We start from the raw sequence: 22,904 nt of genomic DNA on the forward strand, positions 1-22,904 counted from the left end.
TTATCGATTTGGAAAAGGTTTTATAAGTATGGTCAAATTATTCTTGTGTAGAAAAGCTGTTTCCTTTATAATCTGCTTAGAAAGGCAGAAATACCTGAGCAGTGACCGTATTTGCCAAGAATATGTCATGCTGATTTTGAAGTTGACAATTGTTGAAATTATTTGTATCTCTTTGCACCACTTTCTATCTCAGATGCAGATGTAGACAAATTCCAGTGAAATGAACACTGAATAAAGAGAGAAAACAACAGAATATGTAAGGTTAGCTGTACATCTTCCACGTTCTGTGCTATTGTAAAGTAACAACTGGTTCTAAAAATTTTGAATATAAAGCTTTACCCTAAAAAAAGCAATCAGGTGAAATGTGAATAATTAGAAAATTTTTATATCTATATATTTATCCCCTGGGGGCAGGGGCCCTGTGTTTTGGTAATCATCTTGTCTACCTTGATGCATGAGGTTGCTCCTCAAATATTCTCTGGAGTGCAGCACTCAGGCCCTTGGGTGGCTCTTGGGCCCTGAGCATCTACCTCATATCTCAACTGCCTCTCCTGGATGTTCCACCAGCACCCCAGTCTCACCACCCGCCAATCTGGGCTCATCCCCATTCCCCACCAACCTGCTCTTCTCTGAGTAATTTTTACCCTGATTGCTGCCAGCATCAGGTTATCAGTTTGTCCAGAAAGCTGAGTGCCGTCCTAGAGTTTTCTCTCTCCCACATTCCATCCCAGCAGGCCCCTAGGAACATTGTGGGCCTCACATGGTTCCACACTGCAGGATTATCACAGAGAAGAGAAGCTGATCGGCCCAGGCCATCCTCATCCTTTCCTCTGAGCGTAGCTCTCATGCCAGGTCACATCTGAGGCCACACACTGGCCCAAGTCTGGTTCAGCTGTCTGTGGCCGAAGTGCTGGATCAGCCTTGCTCACAAAAGGTTCTGGCAGACGTAATAGGCTCCTCTCCAGCAACCCATGGTAGGCTGAGCCCTGTTCTGTAAGCTGAGGAAACAGAGCCATTTGGCCTCAACTCTTGTCCTCGAAAAGGCGTCGGTTTACTGGCAGCTGTGGTCTGACACAATATGATAGAGGCTTCCACGTGGAATGCACAAAAAAGTGCAGTGGGGTCGCGAGGAAGCATATGCTGGCTTCGGCATCTCATAGCTCATCCTGACACCCTTAGGGCCAGCTCTTCTCTGAGAAATGTAGCTTGCAAGGGGGATCTCAGGGACATGCCTCAATTGTTCCTCAGATGACCCTGGTCATTGGTGGTAAAACTCTCATCCCAGTTTGGTGGCTGTCACAGGAGGATGGGAAGCTGAGGGACAGACATCTGACACAGGCAGTTGTTAGGACAGGGCTGGAAGGCCGAGAAGCAAAGCTCAGGGTCTGTGTGCAGGGGGATCCTGCTCCGGCCCCGGGTGCTGTCTGCCCAGCTCACTGGCCTGACTTCTAACAGGAAGGTTCTAGAGTGATTTCCTCACCCCAACCCTGGCTAGTGACACCCCAGGATGGCTGTAGGGTGTCACTACCAGGTTCCTAAATGTTCCCATTTCTGGTTTATCTCACAGAAGAGGAGGAGGAAGCTTTCAGGGAGATGAGAAGCAGCAGAAAGTAGGTTTAACAATATAAAAAAAATTTCCGTGGAAAATGACTTTGAAAATAGCATGAAATCCGCTTAACTCTAGCGGCTCCTCCCTACCAGGCAGAGAGAGCTGGGGGGACCTAGATAGGAGGATAGCCAGGAGGAGACTGGGCAGGCAGCTGCTCATGTATCACCCTCTGCCTGAGGAGACCATGGGACGGCAGAGGAAGGAGGGCTGCCTCACCTGTTCCAGACTGCAGCCCCCAGGAAGCCGGCTGGTGGGAGGCCAGACTCGGGGAGGAGGAGAAGCATGGGCTGCTCGGTGTCAGGGAGATACTCAGAGAGCACCTGGGCCTGAGTGGGTTTGTGTTCCACTTGCCCACAGCTCAGCCTGGCTCAGAAGGGGTGCCAATGCAGTTTCATGGCTTGTGTGTGTTGACAGCCAGCCAGCCTGTTGAAGCTCTGTTTCTAGGCCCCCTGACTTTGGGCAGAGTTATCTGTTGTGATTTAAGGCAGAACTGGGGGACAGTGAGGGGGGCATAGCTAGGCTGCATTGCAGTGCCCAAGACAGGTGTTGATGGCTGTGGAGTCCACTGGTCCTCAGACCTCACCTTCATGGGGACAGGAGGGAGGCTGATAGCTGCAAGATACTTGGTACTTCATTCATTCATTCAGTCCACATTTGCTGAGGCCTGGAGGTGAGGGAGAGGAAGGTTACAAAGCTCGGGAAGACCTAGTGCCCCTTGGAGTTGTTTATAAACATTGACTATATAACTAGTTCTCAATCCTAGGTACAAGGAGGGGCCAGCCCCATGGACTAGCGGTTAAGTGCACGCGCTCCGCTGCTGGTGGCCCGGGTTCAGATCCCAGGTGCGCACCGATGCCCGGCTTGTCAGGCCATGCTGTGGCGGCATCCCATATAAAGTGGAGGAAGATGGGCACGGATGTTAGCTCAGGGCCAGTCTTCCTTAGCAAAAAGAAGAGGATTGGCATGGATGTTAGCTCAGGGCTGATCTTCCTCACACACACACACACACACACACACAAACAAAAAAATAGAAACCTAGGTACGAGGATTCTCAGAGGTCCAGTAAGTGTAGTTTGTAATTTTACGTCTTCATTCAGAATTTTAGATGATAATCTTAATTTATTTTATTAAAGAGATAAAGACAGAACTCTTTTACAATGATAAATTGCCATTGAAAGACATTTTTATGCAATGAGACTTTGGTTTTCAAAGTCAGTCTCTCAAACCAGGGCCTTGACATATGTTATGAGCTGTCACAGAGGGAGGCAACGATGCTATGGGGCACGAAGGAGCAAGGCCGCCTCCGCCTGAGGATTGGGGAAGGATTTCTGGAAGAGCCTTGTAGAAGACTCCTACGCACACCCTGGCGGGGGCAAGAGGAGGGTGAGTGGGGGAGGATGGAATGAGGATAACGAAAGGCCCAGAGCTGGGAAAAACCCCAAGAGAGCAGGATTTTGATACAGCCATTTGGTCCCGGCACTGTGATGAGGCCCCAAACCATTTAAAATGTTAGCTTCCTAAACATTACCCTGTCATATTGGTAGCTTGAAACTGGCCACGATGGAGTGTTTATACCACAGAAATCAGCAAATCCTGCAAATCAACCAGATGCACTTGAGTGCCCCCAGATGTGCTTGTGACATCCCTTGTGGTTCCTGGAACACTCTTCCCTAGGTCTTCACGCAGCTGGCTCTAGTCAGTCCTTCAAATCAAAGTCAAGTCATGCACTCAGAGAGGCCTTCCCTGACCCCTCACCTCAGTTGTGCTGAGTAACACCTCAGTGTGTTACTACTACCACATCCCTTCACAGCTGTCATCCCCATCTGTAACAGCTGTTTTCTGGATTGTTGTCTGTCTCCCCCCACTGGAATGCAAACCCTCAGAGAGCAGGAACTCATCTGACTTGTTCAATGCTTTATCCCTCTGACTAGAACAGGGCCTGGCACATGGTAGGTGTGCGAAAATATTTATTGGATTAAGATATGAGTGGATTTGGACTGGGAGGTCGAGTGTTTCCTCCTGGGCCCTGTGCCAGGGACCCCCTGTGTGGGTTGACGTGGAAAGGCTGGTGCTGGATACTGGCTTGCTCTTGGCCAGGCCAGCCTGAGGGTGAGGCTTAATCCAATATATTCGGATTATCTTAATAATAATTAAGGCCCCCAAATCTAGACAAGTCACTTCCCTTGCTTAAAATCTTTCAATGCCATCCCTTTTTTCTTAGGAAAAAGATAAAAATAGCAACTTTACAGTGGAGAAACCTGGCAGACACCAATGAACCTAAGTGAGGTTAACAATACCAGTAATAAGACATATAACTTCTGTGGAATTCTTACCAGAAATTTATAACCTTGATGTAATCATGAAAAAACATCAGACAAGCTAAAATTGAGAGACATTCTACATAATAAATGACCAGTACTCTTCAAAAGCCTGAAGGTCATGAAAGACGAAACTGGGGAACAGTTACAGACTGGAGGAGGCTAAGGAGACACAACAACAAATGCGATGTGGACCCTGGATTGGGTCCTGGAACAGAAAAAGGATATTAGGGGAAAAACTGGGTGAAATTTGAATAAGAACTGTAGTTCAGTTTAAGTATTGTACCAATGTTATTTTCCTGGTTATGATAATTGTACATAAATATGCATTATGTGAGTTGTTAATCTTAGGGGAAGTTGGGTGAAGCGTAGACAGGAATTCTCTGTACTATTTTTGCAACTTTTCTATAGGTTTAAAATTATTTCAGGGGCTGGCTCCATGGCATAGTGGTTAAGTGCTCTCGTTCTGCTGCTGGCGGCCAGGGTTGGGATCCCAGGCGTGCACTGACGCACGGCTTGTCAGGGTATGCTGTGGCGGCATCCCATATAAGGTGGAGGAAGATGGGCACAGATGTTAGGTCAGGGCCAGTCTTCCTCAGCAAAAAGAGGAGGATTGGCATGGATGTTAGCTTAGGGCTGATCTTCCTCACAAAAAAACAATAACAATAATAATAATAATGAGGCTAACAATATAAAAAATGAAAACAATAAAATAGGCATCACTGGTGTTAAGTTTTAGGATGAGGAGGGAGGCAAAAATAGAGTCCCTTGAGGTGAAGGATAGATAAACTGGATTGAAGGTGGGGGCACAAGAGGTAATAAGGCTCATTTTCCGATTAGATGCAAGTAGACTTTTCTCTGTCTCTCTAGTAACCCTGGGACAGGGGTGAGGAGGTGGATGGGGTGACATGGGAAGCTCCAGCAGGTCCTGTGATGAAGGAAGGAGTCTGATATGGTCCAGAGCAAGTTGGGGGGCTGGTCTTCCTTTTTTCATTTTATTTTTTTTGTGAGGAGACCAGCCCTGTGCTAACGTCTGCCAATCCTCCTCTTTTTGCTGAGGAAGACTGGCCCTGGGCTAACATCTGTGCCCATCTTCCTCCACTTTATATGGGATGCCACCACAGCATGGCTTGCCAAGCAGATCGGCGGTGTGTGCCCGGGATCCGAACTGGTGAACCCTGGGCTGCCGCAGCAGAGCGTACGCACTTAACCGCTTGCCCCACCGGGCAGGCCCGTGGGGTGGGGGGAGCTGGTCTTCCTGCAGCCTTGTGGTTAGTAGGCTTGGATGGGGAGTCCAAGTCCCACTCCCTTCCATTCTGGAGGGCTAGATTGTACACTTTAAAATGGTCAATTGTATGTTATGTGAATTTCACCTCCATTAAAAAGAAATCTGGGGTCGGCCCCATGGCTTAGCGGTTAAGTGCGCGCGCTCCACTACTGGCGGCCCGGGTTCGGATCCCGGGCGCGCACTGACGCACCGCTTCTCCGGCCACGCTGAGGCCACGTCCCACATACAGCAACTACAAGGATGTGCAACTACGACATACTATCTACTGGGGCTTTGGGGGACAAAAAGGAGGAGGATTGGGAATAGATGTTAGCTCAGAGCCGGTCTTCCTCAGCAAAAAGAGGAGGATTAGCATGGATGTTAGCTCAGGGCTGATCTTCCTCACAAAAAAAAAAGAAAAAGAAAAAGAAAAAGAAATCTGATCCAATCCACTTCTGGGTATTTATCCAAAGAAAACAAAAACACTAATTTGAAAAGATATGTGCACCATTATGTTCATTGCAGCATTATTCACAATAACCAAGACGTGGAAAGAACCTAAATGTCCATCAACAGATGAATGGATAAAGAAAAAGAGGTGTGTGTATATATATATATATATATATATATATATTCCATTATATATATATATATAATGGAATATTATTCAGCTGTTAAAAAGAATGTAATCTTGCCATTTGCAACAACCTGGATGGACGTTGAGGGCATTATGCTAAGTGAGATAAGCCAAACAGAAAAAGATAAATACTGTATGATCTCACTTATATGTGGAATCTAAACAAAAACAGAACCAAAAAACAAACAAAAAAACCCCTGAGGTCATGGATATTGAGAACAGATTGTTGGTTGCCTGAAGTGGGGGATGGGAGGTGGGTAAAATGGGTGCAGGGGATCAAAATATACAAATTTCCAGTTATAAAATGAATAAGTCATGGGGATGAAATGCACAGCATGATGACTACAGTTACCATGGGAGAGTGAATCTTGGAAGTTCTCATCACAAGAAAAAAATTTTTGTAACTATGTATGGTGACGGATGTTAACTAGACTTATTGTGGTGATCATTTTGCAATCATACAAATACTGAAAGATTATGTTGTACATCTGAAACTACTGTGATGTCAATTATACCTCAATTTTAAAAAATCTGGCAACCCTACCCAAACAGCTCTTCCCCAACCCTGTGCCTCATCCTCCCTTGGTCCACAGTCTGGGACTTCTGTCTGGGAGCTACGGGGTAAGAGTCCATCTCACTTGCCAAGCAAAAGATGACATTCCTATCAGGCGGGAATATGGCCCAACATCCAACCACAGCCCCTAAAAACCCTTCTCTGGGTCCTCAGGGAAACAGGACCTCCCGGGGGCTCTTCCTTAATTCAGTGATATTTGGGTTCATTCATTCATCAGGTACCTGGTATGGATTAGATTAGGTCCTGGCCCTCAGGGTGCACAAAATCTGCGTGGGAAAGGAGATGGGAACAGAGCAGTTACACAAACAAACTGTAATGACATGCAACATTTACCCTGGATGTCTGTACTAAGTGGAAGATGTAATTAAACGTGTCTGGGGGAGAGAGGGAGCTTTGGAATGGTGAGGAGGAGGAGGAAGAATTCCTGAGAGGGAAAGGGTATTCTAGGATCAAAAACACTCAGAACAAAGGGCCACCGCATATGACTCTGGGAATGGGGATGAGGTGGGCAGAGGATGAGGCCAGAGCAGGTGATGGGGCCAGACTGTGAAGGGCGGGTTGAGGAACCTGGGCCACATCGTGCTGTCCACAGGGGACTGTTAGAGCAAGCTTTGTGATCTGGGGTGGCTCTCAGGGGCTCTGGGCATGCCTTGAAGTTGTGTATAAAATTGTGTGTGCATGTGTGCATTTTTCTGGGGAGGGTCAGCTGCCATCACATTCTCAAAGGGGTCTGTGTCTCCAAAGAGGTTAAGAAGACAATTGTTAGCCAGGCTGATTATTGTTGCTCTCCGCCAGTGGACTCGGTTCCAGCCAGGCCCGACTCCTCTCTACTCTCCAGCACAATGCTGGTTCCAGGCCCATGTTTACTGCCTGACCCACCTGCCTCCTATCATACCCTCCCCACTCACGGCTTCCAGGAGCCGTCCCCAGCAGCCCTTACCACCTGGGCCACCTGTGAGTTAGTCACCATTGTTTGGCTCCCGTGTTTGCATCTGTGGGTCTTCTCCGCATGGGGGACCAAACCTATTGCCTCCCACTCCTGACCTGCTACAGTCTTGTTCCAATCCTATCCTCTCCTGACACAGCTCTCAGATGTCACTGATGAGTGATGAGCAACGTCCCAGGTGCCAAATCTGAAGTCACCCCAGGGTACTGCCTCTTCCCCCACCTCCTCCTCCTCCTTATCTTCTGAAAAACTCTGCTCTCTTGACCTCCCTAACACTGCCCCTGCATGTCTGGAATCTCCTCCTACTTCTAACATCATTGCTTTTCTGTTTCTCCTTCTGGCTTTTCTGTGTTTTTCCTTACCTTTAGAATTGTGAGTTTTAAAAAATAGGCAATGTATTGGGGCCAGCCTGGTGGTGTAGTGGTTAAGTTTGCGCGCTCCGCTTCAGCAGCCCAGGGTTCGCAGGTCTGGATCCCGGGCGCAGACCTACTCACCGCTTATCCAGCCATGCTGTGGCAGGCATCCCACATAAAGTAGAGGAAGATGGGCACAGATGTTATTCCAGGGCCAATCTTCCTCACCAAAAAAGAGGAGGATTGGCAACAGATGTTAGCTCAGGGCCAATCTTCCTCACCAAAAAAAAAAAAAAGGCAATGTGTGCACACGGACAAAAAAGTCAAACAGAACAGAGGAGCATATAGTGAAAGTTACTTCTTTGTGCCCTGATTTTCAGTTCCTCAAAACCTCTTCCCAGGGGCAACTGTCATTACCATCCTTTGAAGTCCTTCTAGAACTTCGCTGTCCCATATAGTAGCCACTAGCTGTATGTGACTACTGAGCACTTAAAATGTGGCTACTTTGAATTGAAACATGTTGTAAGTATAAGATACATGCCAGATTTCAAAGCCTTACTACAAAAAAAAAAGAATATAAGATATCTCATTTATAATTTAAAAATATACCACTATACTTCAATGAAGCTGGAAAAATATAATTTTAAAATGTTGATTAAATGTTAAATGATACTATTTTGGATATATTGGGTTAAATATAGTAAAATTAATTTCACCTGTTTCTTTTTATCTTTTAATGGGAATACTGAAAAAATTTAAATTACACATATACGGCTTGCATTTGTGGTTAACATAATTTATTGGACAGCATGATTCAAGAGTTAGTCTTTGCATTTATATGTGTATGTCTGTATTCCTTTAAAAATACAATATACAAATAGCATAGTATGTGCAGACTTCTGTAAATTTCTTTTTGCACTCAACCATCTCAGCGATTGAGTACAATCTCAGAGATTATATGAGTTTATCTAAGCCTGGCTCATTCTTTGTAATGTCTGTGTAGCCCCATGGATGACTGTACCAGCATTTCTGGAGCCCGCCCTCTACTGATGGGCATTTAGGCTGTTTCTAATCTTTTAATGCTACAATAACACGAAGAATCAGAGTATCCTTGAACCTACATCTTTGGGCATGTGGGTAAGGATATCTGTAGCGTGAATTCCTAAAAGTGGATTCACTAGAAGTGAGTGTTCTTGGAGTACTGCTGATGGTTTATCTCTTTGTGTCCTGCAGAGCCCAGGCCAGTACTTTGTGGATTATTTGTTGAACAGAAATCTCAGATGTGGAGAAGTTCTGAGCCAGAAAGGGCCTCAGAGTTCACTATTTATTTATTTCACAAACATTTTCTGAACTCCCATGGGTCTATGATGGGCTCACAGATGAATAGATGGGGCCTCTGCCTTTGAGGAGCTCACAGTAGAATAAGGAGACAGGTGTGCCAAACAAATGATTAAAGTCAGGTGCTTTAACGAGGGTACGGGTGAAACACAGTGGCAGCATTTTATAGATGATGCAACTGAAGCCCACACACTGCAGTGACTTTACTGTGGTCACTGGTGTGGATCTCTTTCACTCTGTAGAGTATAAGCTTTTTGAGAGTCAGGATCTATCGTATCTGCTTTACATCTGTTGTAAGCTTGAGCATCCCTCCCTCTGCAGTCAATGTATAGTAGTTACGATGTAACAGGCACTGAGAAGTGCATTTTCACACCCATCTCATTTAAATATCCCAACAATCCTTGAGGTAGGTTTTTACCACCTGACATCAATGTCCTGTCCCCCACCCTCACCCCCCCAACTCAACTCTACTGCCTTCTCTTGGAGCCCATGTCTGCTCCATTCATCTGGCCCCTAGCCGGCAGTGAAGCTTGGTGAGGTGTGACCAGGAAGCCAGCCTGAGTGTGGGGTGGTTAAAGGTTCGTCCTCTGGATGCAGAATCTGGGCTCAGATGCCAACTCTACTACTACTACCTGTGCGATCTTTAGCGTATTTCGTCTCAGCTGCCTCATCTGAATGAGGTATGAGCTATCTGAATCAGGTATCATATTGACATGGTCGAAACCTTTTTATGACCTGTTTTACAATTTCCAATTCTTTCCATGAGACTTCATTTAGTCTCAAATTACTCAATCGCCTCTGGCTAGGAGCGAAGAAATTTACCTCAGGAGGTAATCAATGACTTTAATCTCCTGCCTATGTGTTCCTTGAGGCACACTTTACCTTGGAATGCAAGGTCGTGTCTCATTCAGCCACCCCCATGCCCTAATCTTTGAGGCTAACCAGACCACCTAATACTTTCTCTTTTGACATCTCTATAGAATAGTAAAATAGCCCAAAATGGTATATATTGGCCCCGCACAGACACTTCCACACAGCAGCTCTTTACCGCCCATGGGTCCTGTCCCCATGCTGAACACAAAATAAAGGTGCGAATGAATGAGCTGCTTGTGTCTGAAAATTCTTTTTCTTCTCGTGACTCAGCAGCTCCACATCAATATGAGGTATCCAAATGAGGACTATCATAATGAGAGTCCCTACCTCAGAGAGCTTGAGGGTGAAGAGTGAGAAGATAAACACATATAATGCTTAGACTGGTGCCTGGGCCACTGTAGGTGTCCGGAGATGGAGGCTGTATTTGTGGGGCCAGCTAGATTATTTTATGTAGCGTGATACAATCAGGCCCTGGAATCTTCAAGCACTCTTTTGTTATATTGCCCATATTTTATCAGCTCTTATCTACCAACTACGCGTTAGTCAGATGGTATGGTCTTACCGCAGATTTGGAAAAGCTTTTAAAAATACCACATGGCATCAATGGATGAATGGATAAACAAATTGTGGTATATCCATACAATGGAATATTATTCAGCCATAAAAAGAAATAAGTACTGACACATGCTACAATGTGGATGAACCTTGAAACCATTATGCTAAGTGAAAGAAGCCAGACACAAAAGGTCAGGTACTGTATGATTCCATTTATATGAAATATTCATAATAGGTAAATCCATTGAGACAGAACTCAGATTGCTGGTTGCCAGAGGCTGGGGGAAAGGGGAACAGCTGCTTAATGGGCACAGGGTTTCTTTTTGAGGTGATGACAATGATTTGGAACTAGATAGAGGTAGTGGTTGCACAACATTGTAAATGCACTAAATGCCACTGAATTGTTTATGTTGTGAGAATTTCACCTCAATTAAAAAAAATAGCTCATGGATCCCTTCCCCCAATTCTCTCTTTAATGACCCTTAGGGACTCTAATTAAGCCCCTAGTTAGAAACCATCAATCCTTTCACATTTTAAAGGGGAAGCCTTGGGGGGGGGGACTATGGGGGGGTGGTCACAGAGCTGGTCCCAGCTGGAATAGAGCCAGAACACAGGTCCCATTCACAGAACAGATCTTTGTTGAGAACCCGCCCTTGTTCTAAGCACTGAGGATTCAGCCAGCCATGAATAAGATACAGGAGCCCCTTTCTCATGGAGATTGCATTCCAATGGGGGAAGGCTGACAAACACACTGGTAATAAAATGTCAGGCAGGGACAGAGCTATGAAGAAAGCACATAAACAGTGTAAATAGTGGGGGTGAGGTGACAAGGGAGGGCCTCTCAGATAGGTGACATTTGAACAAGCAATGCACAGCAGATATGGGGAGAAGATGTTTCTGGCAGAAGGACCAGGACCAGCAGGTGCAAAGGCTGAGCGAGGCAGGAGCATGCTTGGTGTGTTCAAGGACCAGAGAGGAGGCCGTCTCTCTTTGCCTCACTTCTGAAGAAAAGAGACTTGTTCTGCCCTGGAGAACTTAGTAGACTGTTCTATGCTTAATAGATGCTCAGTTAATATTTAATTGAAGCTCAATGATGGAAGGAAGTAGGGAGGATAAGCAGAGTCTAGGGCAGGGGTTGGAGCTACACAGGTTTCCCCGCTGGTGGCGAGGTCAGGGCAGCTCCCACCTACTTAGCCTGGCCTCAGCCCCACGTGGGGAGCTCCTGGTGGGGCGGCTGGCTCCCTGAGGCTTCCTGGCTGACTCCGGGGGGATGCGTTCAAGTAGCCCTGAGTCTGGCAGCTCTGCCAGGATGACGATCCTTAATTGGCTTCTCTGAGTGCGGACTCTGCCATGGGCCATCCCTTGAGGGTGTGTGGAAAGAGGGGGACCGGAGCTGGTAGAGGACTGGAGGGAGCTTTGAGTTAAGGTCAGTGGCTGTGCAGGGCAGAGGGCTGGTGAGTTCTGAGAGGTTTCCCTGCTTGAATGAACAGACAGCTCCTGTTCAGATTCAGGTAAAGGAGAAAATGAAGAATTGTTTCAGGCAAGAATGTAGGCTGATTCCTGCTCCCTCCTTTTTATGTCACTTTCCGACTCACCCTTGCTGGGTCGATGGAGTTTGAGGGACAGGGGGTTAATTTGGAGACTGAAGACCCAGCAATGAATTTTAAGGCTCCCCAACTTTGGGTAAACCTGATTTACCTTACTTCTCTGAGCCTCAGTTTCCCTGCCAAAAAATGTGGGTTAATACAAAAAGAATGAACCCCTATAGCTGGCATATTGTGGCACTCAATAAGCCAAGTCTAAAACCCTGAAATTGCTTTTCACTTCCTGTCTGTGGTTGAGAAGGTCCCTACTGCATCCCACCTGAGCAGGCAGCTCTCCAGGGGGACCTCTGACTCCAGCACTGTCCCTCCCAGCTCCCCTGAGCAACACACAGGTCCCCTGCATGGGCAGGGTGGCAGTTGACCTGTCACTTTGGCATGGGGCAGCATTTTGGGGAAGGGTATGGCAGCAAGGACTGGCCCTCACGCCACTGAGGCATGTGTCCTGGCTGGATACCAGCTGCCACCCCCACCCCTATACACAACCCCCCTCCCCAGGTCTTAGTGGTCTTGTTTTCCCAAATTCCTGTTCCTTCTCCAGGGATCTGTTCTGGATCCCACCTAAATGGGCTGTGGGCTGCTGTGGCCCTGTCCTCCTCGCCTCTTTTTGGCACTTGGAAGAAGGCCAGAGGCTACTTTTGGCCTTCACTGTCCACCAGGTGGCTTGCCAGGTGCTGGGCAGGTTTGCTGGGCTTCTTGGGCTACACGGAGCAAATATTCCTTAAAATACATGGAAGGTAAAACATGTGGTCTTCTCTCCATGACCCTTACCCCTGCCCAAGGTCATAGAGTGAAGGCAAGAGGAAAGAAACAATGGAAGAAGGGAGCAGACAGAGGTATATTTGTGACTCTGGTGGCATCAGACTCGGGCAGGATAGAGTAATGGCCAAGGCATGTGGACAGTGGAGCCAGAAAGCCTGGGTTCAAATTCCAGCTTTCCACCTACTAGCTGTGTGACCAAGGGCAGGTTACTTTACCTCTCTGGACCTCGGTTTCTTTATCCCTAAAACAGAAGTACTAATAGAACCAGCCTCCTAAGGATGTTGCAAGGATTCATTCATTAATATTTGTAAAGTGCTCAGGAAAAGGCGTGGCACAGAGTAAGTACTCAATATCTTTTTATTATTATGTTTCAATTTATGTAGTTGATTTTATAGATCTTTAACAGTGAATTTGTCTTTGTTGGCTTAAGTTGTCATCTACCTGGGCATTGGAGTTGCAATGGGGGGAGACAGCTGTTAATTCAACACTCAAAGAAATAAATGTACAATTGCAACTGAGATCTGAGCTGTGAAATAGGAACACTGGGCTCAGAGAATGCATAATGATGGGAATAGACCCAGCCAGGCTGGTTGGGGAGGGCTTAGTGACCTTGGAACTAAGATTTGAGGGTGAATAAGAGTTAATTAGTTCAAGAAGGGAGGGAAAAGTATTTCAGGCAGAGGGAATAGCATATGCAAAGACCTTGCAAGTGTGAAGGGCTGAAGGCAGGCAGACATGGTAGGGTTCAGAGAGCTTGGGGGACTGTGGTGTGAGAAGGAGCTGGAGGAAGGCAGGGCTTGTAAGCAGATTAAGGGTTTGGTTGTTATCTTTGTTTTTTCCTCTGGAATTTTATTCTTTGCCCCAAATATCTCTTCAAAGAAATAAGAATTTCCTAAGCCAGCAATCCAATCTCTTTTAATCGTGCATATCTTCGACCATCTCCCACCCCTACAGCTGTCATACATTTTTCCATCATCATGTCATCCAGATAACAGAGATCCTGGAGCGACATGAAATGGTCTGCTGAATTAGAGGTTTTGAAGATATCTTTGACTCATCCTAGGATAGTTTGTGTCCTGGGTCAGGTTTTCCGTCTGAAGAGGCTCACACTAGTTGCACATTCATGATATGTAGATACATCAATAAAAATTTAGAATTTGGCCAACACCCTCTATAGAAGGAGGCTCGAGCTGTTGCTGGCAGCAAGGACAGCGATGTGAACCTGTCTGCCTGTTCTTCCTTCCTGTGTCCCCAGGGGGCAGGAGAGAAACTCTCGGCCTTGGTGGATGTCAAAAGGCGATCTCATGTCTCCTTGGGCAGATTCGGGCCCACTGAGGAGTCTCACTTGGGGGGTCTTGAATGGGTCATTACAGGACATTAGTGACAGAGATGCAGAACTGGGCTTCGAGCAGAGGCGGTACATGCTGAGAACGGGAAGCCAAGTGAGGGCTAACAGAATACGGATCATTTATAAACTCGCATCGTATTACAGGCAGGGTGTTCTTTATTTTTTTTGTGTGTGAGGAGGACTAGCCCTGGGGTAGCATCCGTGCCCATCTTCCTCTACTTTATATAGGACGCCGCCACGGCATGGCTTGACAAGCGGACGCCGCCACAGCATGGCTTGACAAGCGGTGCGTCAGTTTCGTGCCCAGGATCCGAACCTGCAAACCCCGGGCCACCAGAGCAGAGTGCGCGCACGTAACCGCTGCGCCACTGGGCTGGCCCCAGGGTGCTCTTTAAACCCGATCTGCTATTTTCCAGGCCCTTGCTCAACTAGGCTGCCTAGACACCTGTTACTGTTTGGGTGGATTTCACATTAATTGGGGTTTTCTTCCTTTCTGATCCTTCTCTTGAAGGTTAGCTTCAGACACACTTCAAATCTATTTGCCAGTTGCCCATTGTTACAGACTGAAATTATGGGGCTCAGGAAAAATAACTATATAAAAACCTTAAGCAGGGGCCACCCCGTGGTGTAGTGGTTAAGTGCTCACGCTTCACTGCTGGCGGCCCGGGGTTCGGATCCCACACTCGCACTGATGCACTACTTGTCAGACCACGCTGTGGCGGCGTCCCATATAAAGTGGAGGAAGATGAGAACAGATGTTAGCCTAGGGCCAGTCTTCCTCAGCAAAAAAAAAAAAAAAAAAGAGGAGGATTGGCATGGATGTTAGCTCAGAGCTGATCATCCTCACACACACAAAAAAAAACCTTGAGCAATATAGGATTTAAATAATTAACTTTACGGGTAGCTATAATCAGATATACTATTCTAATGATTTCAGACCTACAGGAGCTCATTCTGACTAAAGATAGCTGTGGCTTTTAGGACTTGGCATTTTTCGTCAATGATTTACTGCGATAACAATGTGGCTACGAGCAGGTGTGTCAGAACAGAACTTAAATGTGAAGTAAAGAGAACAAATGTTTTCCCTTAGGTGATATACAAGATGAGCGAAGAGATCCTGTTCTGGGATAAACCTGATTTTTCACCAAATGAAAATACACAAACAAACCTAATTCCCAGTGGCCTCATAGGGACAAAGCTCTGGCCATTTGGAACCCTCCTGTTCAGAGAGCTCTGAATAAAGCAGACAACAGAGCCTGCTTCCTTGTAGGGTGTCCTACCAACTGCTTTACTTTATTCTCTCCTTCTCTTCGCAGGAGGTGATTTCAGCATGACAGCTGAGGTATGGAAATTGGACTTTGAGTGAACGCTAAAATAGACAAAGATGATTCGGAGGCTTGAGTAACACTCCATCCCACCCTCATACTTTCTTTTTATTACACAAGTTGTGCACATAAGAGCTGTCACGAGATTGAGTGATCAGTACTTTAAATGAGACAGTGACGGCATGGCACCCTCGTAACCAGAGCAGGGCACATTCCAAGATAAGGTGTGCCTATGGCTTGTGAGCTGGGCGTGTTTCACAGTGTGAATTAAAAAAGCTGGAAATTTGTCCCAAGAACCAACATTTGGGAGAACTGCACAACTGAAACATACCCTGGCTGTGACCAGCTTTCAAACAAGGGGTTTGCCATGCCACCCCAGCACTGATTTCCCAGACACGAAGCTGCTGTTGACCGTGACAGGGCGCCCCCTCCCCTCCTCCGGCCGCACCAGCTCCCTGGACCCTGCGACCACCTCCTTCTCGCATGCCCCTGCAGGAATTCTCAACAGAGCCACTCCGCATATAAACCCCCTTCATTCTCCGCTCAGAGTCCTGGGAGCAGGAGCACAGTGGAGCCACAGGAACCTGTCCCCTGTGGGTGGGGGTGTCAGCTGCACTGCCGCCTGGGAGATGCTGAGCTGGCCTGTGCCCACGAGAAATGAAAGCGTGCGTCAATACAGAAAACTTTGCCCACGTGCTCACAGCAGCAACAGTCACACAAAACGTGAAAACACCCCAGGTGTCCTCCGACAGGTGGAAGGACACGCAAAACAGGTCTGTGCACACAGTGGAGCACTATTCGTCCCTGAAGAGGGACGGGTCTCCCCACGGGGAAAGCATGTTGCAAAACCAGGGCAGCCAGGGAGGGCAGCGCTGCTTCCGTTTACATCCAGGAAACCTCAGCGCTCCAGGGCGGATCCAGGCGGAGAGACTGGGCTTGGGCCCTCCCCATGTGAATGTGCTGCAACGAATCACCCCAGACTGGTCGGCCTTTCGCCACCAGAAAGAACCAAACCAAACCGAATGGAGCCCCTTTCCCGGGATCATCCCCGCCTGGGGCCCCTTCCCAAGCAGCGGGCCCAGCAGAGCTGCGTGGAGGTGGACCCCCCAAGTCCCCTGCACCCCCCCCCAGGCGGCGCTGGAGCCCCTCACCTCGCCGTGCGGCCACCATCTTGTGTTGTTATCTAAGAGAAATGGCCATCCTTTGAAGGCTTTAATCAGGGAGGGTAACTCCATCAGATCTGCCTTTAGAAAAGTTCACTTTAGGGCCGGCCCGGTGGCTTAGCTGTTCAGTGCTCGCTCCCCGCTGCTGGCAGCCCTGGTTGGGAACCCCGGGTGCGCACCAACACACTGCTTCCCCCTGCCATGCTGAGGCCGCGTCCCACATATAGCAACTAGAAGGATGTGCAGCTATGACATACAACTATCCACTGGGGCTTTGGAGGGAAAATAAATAAATAAAATCTTCAAAAAAAAAAAAAAAAAGAAAAGTTCGCTTTAGCCAAAGGGAGGCAAGAGGCTATTTAGGAGTCTTTTTTTTCCACTGAAACCATCTTTGAAAAGAGACTAAACCGATTTATAATAGCATTAGAGTATTTCTTTACAATAATAATTGGCCCCAGTCTCTTTTTAAATTATGGTAAAAAAACACAAAATTTACCGTGGTATCCATTTTTAAGTGTATGGTTCAGTAGGGTTAAATATATTCACAATGTTGTGCGACTGATCTCCAGAGCTTTTTCATCTTGCAAAACTGAAACTCTGTCCCATTAAACAGTAACTTCCCATTTCCCCTTTTCCCTAGCCCCTGGCAACCACCATTCTACTTTCTGTTTCTGTGAATTTGACAACCCTAGGAACCTCGGAGAATTGGAATCATACAGAGTTTGTCTTTTGGTGGCTGGTTTATTTCACTCAGCATGTTGTCCTCAAGGTTCACCCCTGTGGTAACCTCGGTCAGGACATGTAGGAGGCTTTCGCGGGAGTTGAGTTAGAGCTGATGAGGGCTTGAACTAGGGCTTGGTGACAGAGAGGGGGAGACATAGGCGGGATCAGGGAGGTTTGGGAGAGGTAGAATCATGGGATTTAGTGACTGGCAAGGTCGAGTGAGTCTGTGCTCCTGTCTCTGGCCTTGGCCTTCAGAGGGGGCTGTGGACAGGCCAGTGGCACTCAGACTTGTGGGCTCCTTTGGAGGGTGGGGGTGGGGCTGAGTTGGGAGCAGAGGAAACTGAAAAAGAACCTCTTCTCTGTCCTCAGCCCAGAGCCTTGTGGAGACCAGAGGGGAAGAGGAGCAAGCAGCCACTCTGGCTTCTTTGCCCCCTTGTTTATATCTTCTTACAGAGAGCAGACCTCTCTGTACCGAAAGGATGGGTCTTTATGTCATCCCAGATGAAAGGCAGGAGGAGGTGGCACGTGTGTAAGAGTTCTGCGTATTGTCCCTATTGGGATACCGCCAGGCTGGGCACTGCAGGGGTCCACCCTGCTGTCTCTGGTCTGTTTCATCCTCTTTGGAATTTTAAAGCCCCTTCCACCTAGAAACCCCCTCCCTGCTCTTATCTCCCCCAAGAAGTAGGCAATTTTCCCCTCTGAGAGAGAAGTCACAGTGGAAAGAACCCTGACCCCAACCCTCTCCAGCTGTGTGGCAAGTCACTTCTTTCCCAGTGATATGCTCAGTGAGCATGTGCTGAGCGTCTACGGCAAGTGGGCCCTGAACCAGACCCAGCAATGCCGAGATCAGACACGAGCCCCGCCCCAGAGGGGCAAATGGGTTGTAGATGTGGCAGCGATGTCGATTTGAACGGGTGTGGTGGTAGCTCAGGAAAGGGGGCGGTTAGTTCTACTTGGTTTTGGGGTCGTGGGGGAAAGTTGTCAGACAGGACTAGAGAAGATGAGATTTTCTAGAACTGTACCTTGGAAGATTTTTGTCAGTTTGGAGGAAAAGGTCAGGGAGTGGAGGCAGATAAGGGAATTCCAGGCAGGGTGAACATGGGAAACAGGCCTATGTTTTCAGCTTGTTACCAGCCGAGACCTGCTGAGAGGTCAGCAGGGTCTCGAAACACCAGGACTTGGGCTTTAATCTCTCGGGCTGTGGAAGGGGTGGGGCGGGGTGAGGAACTTTTGGCAGGGGGGTGGTCAACTGGAGATATGGAAAAACATTTTCCACAGAGCACTTCCCAGACACCCGGTGCTGTGGTAGGAGCCAACGTACAAGTATTAACTTGTGTAACAGTCACGGTCACCCTGTGCCGTACTCACCATCATGATCCAGTTTTCCAGACGGGAAAACACCCAAGGTTGCTCAGAAGCAGGGGATAGGATTTGAACTGGGTGTCTGGCTCCAGACTCCGGACTTGTAGTACTATGATAGGCTGTGTTTTCCAGGCAGCTGGGGCAGGGCTGGAGGGAATTAAGGAGGGAAAGTGGCCAGGAGTTGGGCCTTGCCGGCCTCGGTTTCCCTATCTGTAAAATGGGGACAGGAACACCCACCTGTGGTGAGAGAGCCGGTGTGAAGGTCCTTTGTGCCCTGAAGGAGCTCTGTCAATGTAGCCTGCCCCTGCTGCCTCACCCCTGGCCCTGCCGGCTGGTGCAAACATGCCCTCTGGCCCCTCTGGCCCCTTCCTGGCCCCGTCCTGGGTCACCCTGCCCTCTGGGAATTTCTTTCTCTGTCATTTCCTCATGGAGCTAGAAGTGGCTTTGAAGTGGCCTGGCTCCTTAGAGGGAGAGAGGTGAAAGCAGTTCAAGGGGTGTAGGTTGGAAATGTTGGGAAACGCAGATGGGCCGCACGAGCATCTTTTATTTTTGTTCAGAACATCTGAATGTCTCTGTGGGCCCCCCACCCCTCCGGAGTGGCGCCTCCCCCTGTAGCAGAGAGGATGTGAGAGCACCTGTGGGGGGCAGGCAAGGCTCGGCAAAGCTCTCCCCCTCCAGCCCCACCCCTCCCATGCCCCAGAGAGGGGTTGGCCCAGGAAGCCTTTGAAGCAGGAAGCAGCCTGGAAGGGAAGGCCGAGGGAAGCAAGTTTGTTAATATTCACAGTGGAGACAGCGGTCGTCCTTGGGTTTTCTGTGAATCCACAGGAGGCAGGAACATACCAGCCTCGCTCAGCAACTCCAGGGCCTGGGAGGCAAGGCCTGGGCTTGACTCACAGATTGCTGGGTGACATTGAGCAACTCACTTCCCTCTCTGGGCCTTGGTTGTCCCATCTGTAGCTTGAGGGACTGTGACTAGATCACCTCCCAGGTTCCGTCCTGCTGCAACATTCAGGATTCACATCCTTGACAACTTGGCCACTGACCCCTGACTCAACACACCCCCTTCCCATCCTCTGGGTGGGGCTCAGGCCTGGGTGGGCCCAGGAAATGTGCTGAGACTGTCTGTGGAAAGCAGCAGGGATGCAAGGGCAGACTGAGCAGTGGTGGGTTTGCCTAGAGCCCCCTCCCTGCAGCATCCTTAGGGAGGAGAGAGGCTGTGGGCACACAGATGATGTCTTTGTGAGCAGTGGAGACATTTGAGATATTTAACGGTCAGGGCTGCCCAGGCATGGACTAATGCACTTGGGCGAGGGGGGCTGCTGTGCCAGCTGTTAACTCTTTAGATCCTGGGGGGTGGGTGGGGTCCCGGGGGAGGGGCCAGGGAGGCAGGAAAGTGAAACATTTGGGGGTCTTGGGGCAGGGCCTATTTAGCAGCTGGTATGGAAGTGTTTCAACATTTTGACAATTCATGTGACTGTTGGTGACCTGCTGTCTATCAGCTCTGTTTGGGGGAGGGAGGGACGGGAAGGCTGCTGGGGCCCTGGGAACCACTTTCTAGCCATTTCCACCATCAGAAAAATTCCTTCACTCAGAGTGGGTAGCAGGTTACTCTTCCCAAGGCCCCTGGCCTGCCGCCCCCAGGGTAGCCCTCCTCCCCTACACTGGGGTACACTGAAGGAAGGCTCCACCCCCACTCCTTTCCACACAGCACCCAGCTGGGGTAGGAACTTGCACTCAGCCAACTTCCCTCCCCCACTCAGGGCCCGTTTGGCACCCACCCTCAAACCCCCCACCCCCCAGGCAGGGACCTTTCTCATCTCATTCTGCCTGGTCAGTGGAGGAGGATGTTGAGGTGGGGTTGCAGGCTGGGGGTAGCGGGAGCAGGTGCAATTTAAGGGCAGCTGATGGGGGGAGAGCCCGGATTCCCCGTGCAGGGCCCCTGCTCTGCCGGCTACCCCAACTTCCCTGTGCAGCAATTTCGGTTTCTATTTTAAACAGTTTGGGTTAGTTGCTTCCCTGCCTTCCTGCTGGGTGTTTATAGTGAGGAAAATAATTGGTAATATTTGCACAGATGTGCTGGCACTGCAGCTCGTCACAGGCACCTTTACCCAAGGGACTCTCCCTGCCCCAGCCTCTCTCTGCCAACCTGAGGAGGCAAACTGAAGGGGGATAACCGCAAGCCCTGAGCCTCCTAGGAGCCTTAGGCAGTGAGGCACAGGCAGAGCTGGGAAGCAGGAGGCCTAAAGCGCCCCAGGCATGCCCAGAGGCAGGCCTTGCTATGACAGGAGGGGGGGGTGCCCTGCCCCGTGTTGCTGGGACTGATCAGGATGAGCCCAGGCTCCACAGGATGGGCCCTTCCTAGGGGGCTGCGGGAGGGAAGCCCCTAGGGGCTAGATTTCTGATTCCATTTTCTCCTGCAGAGCCTGAATTTTGCAGCTGGGGGGAGGGGATGGGGGAGGGTGAAAAGGCAGAGAGAGCAGGACCAGAGTTGAACATGGGAAATCATCTGGCTTCTTCTCCCCTGTCTCAAGGCCTAGAGCAGCATTCTGGAGGGCTGGGAAGGAGGTGGGAATTGTTTGGGCTGTGAGGCAGCCTGCCCAGCAGGAGCAGGGCCTGGACTGGAGAGTGTGCTGTCCATTGCCCATTCCGGGGCCCAGCCAGGCTGGTGATGGGGTGAGACTGCAGAGTGGAAGGCCAGGTGAGAGTCCTCAGCCACTGTATCTCCTTCTTACCCCTTGCCTGTGCATGTGCTGTATGTGTGGGTGCACATGTGAGTGTGTGCATGCAGTATTTGTGCATGTGTGGGCTGTGGCGATGTGTGTGCGTGTTCATGGCTGCATGCCTGGGCCTGCATATATGTATATGCATGTAGGTAGGTGCAGGTACCTGTGTGTGCATGCATTTATGTGCTACACATGTGTGTAGGTGCATGTATGTGTCTTGGTTTGGGTTCCCCCAGAAGCCCACCCTGAGACAAGTGTTGAATTGCAGGTAGTTTTTTAGGTGATGATCCCAGGAAGCACCGTGGGGGAGTGAGGAAGAAGATGGGGAGAGGAAGGCAGCCAGTGAGGCACATGCTCTCAAGGCAAATTGCTGCTGCAGACCACTGAGCCTCAACCCGGCTGGGGAACCCTGAGAGCCAGTGTGGAACATGACCAGTGATCTTTCAGCCAGAGGGCAGGAAATCTGGGGTGTTTGTCCACCAGCTCCCATCTGTCATTGGTTGAAAGCTGCCAACAGGCTGTTAGCTCTCCAGCACTTTTGTCTTGTCCTGCCTGTGGGCCAAGTGTCACAGAGTTTCCAGGAAGCAGCCTTTGGTGTGGAGGTAGATGCCAAGGGGATCTGGGTAGCACCACCGGGGCTGCTGCTGTGTGGCTGGTGTGGTGACGTGCTGCTCAGGCCCTGCAGGAATGACAGGTTTAGTCCTCCAGCTGCTGCGGGTACTGTCAGCACCAGTCTTCAGGGCAAGTCCCCTCTGAGGGCTGCCCCAGCTGAAGAAAGCTGCCTGGCTTGAGGTCACACCTCTTTTTTGGGTGGCCCACATCCAATCACTGATGATGAGCAAGTATAAAGGCCTGGCCCTTCGTCCCAACTTGGTTCAACTCTGAAGGGCATCCTGGCTCCAGACTCCACCTTGGGTTGGCTCAGACTGTCATTCAGGCCTGCATCAAGGCCTGACCTCCTCACCGTTCAGATCTGCCTCCTTCTCCTCCCTTCCTCATACGTTATCCCAAGAGCAGTCCCTAATCTACGTCCCGCATTAATCTCCAGCCCATGCAGCATGTGTGTGTGCATGCACAGCTGTGTCTTGCAAGTAGGCACATACAGGTGTGGGTGTGCCAGGTACCTGCATGCAGTGGCCTAGAGGCCAGGTTGGTCTTTCTGCAGGCCCAGGCAGGCTCCTGGGGGCCTGGGACTGAGAGCATATTGGGGATTTGGTGCTGAGGCTAGGGCCTGAGGCAGGCAGAGATGGCTTCCTCCCCATACCACCTGGGAGCAGCCCCCAGGAAGGAGGTGTGTGGGACTTGAGAGCGGGCATCAGGGGAGTAGGGCTCCTTGGTGCCCTCCTCACCCCTCATTCTGCATCCATCCTTGATAGCTCCAGGCAGCCCAGTGGAGCCTCAGTCATCCTGGCTCACATCTCTTCCTC

The sequence above is a fragment of the Diceros bicornis genome, chromosome 24 (genome assembly GCF_020826845.1).
Source record: "Diceros bicornis minor isolate mBicDic1 chromosome 24, mDicBic1.mat.cur, whole genome shotgun sequence".
Taxonomy (NCBI): Eukaryota; Metazoa; Chordata; class Mammalia; order Perissodactyla; family Rhinocerotidae; genus Diceros; species Diceros bicornis.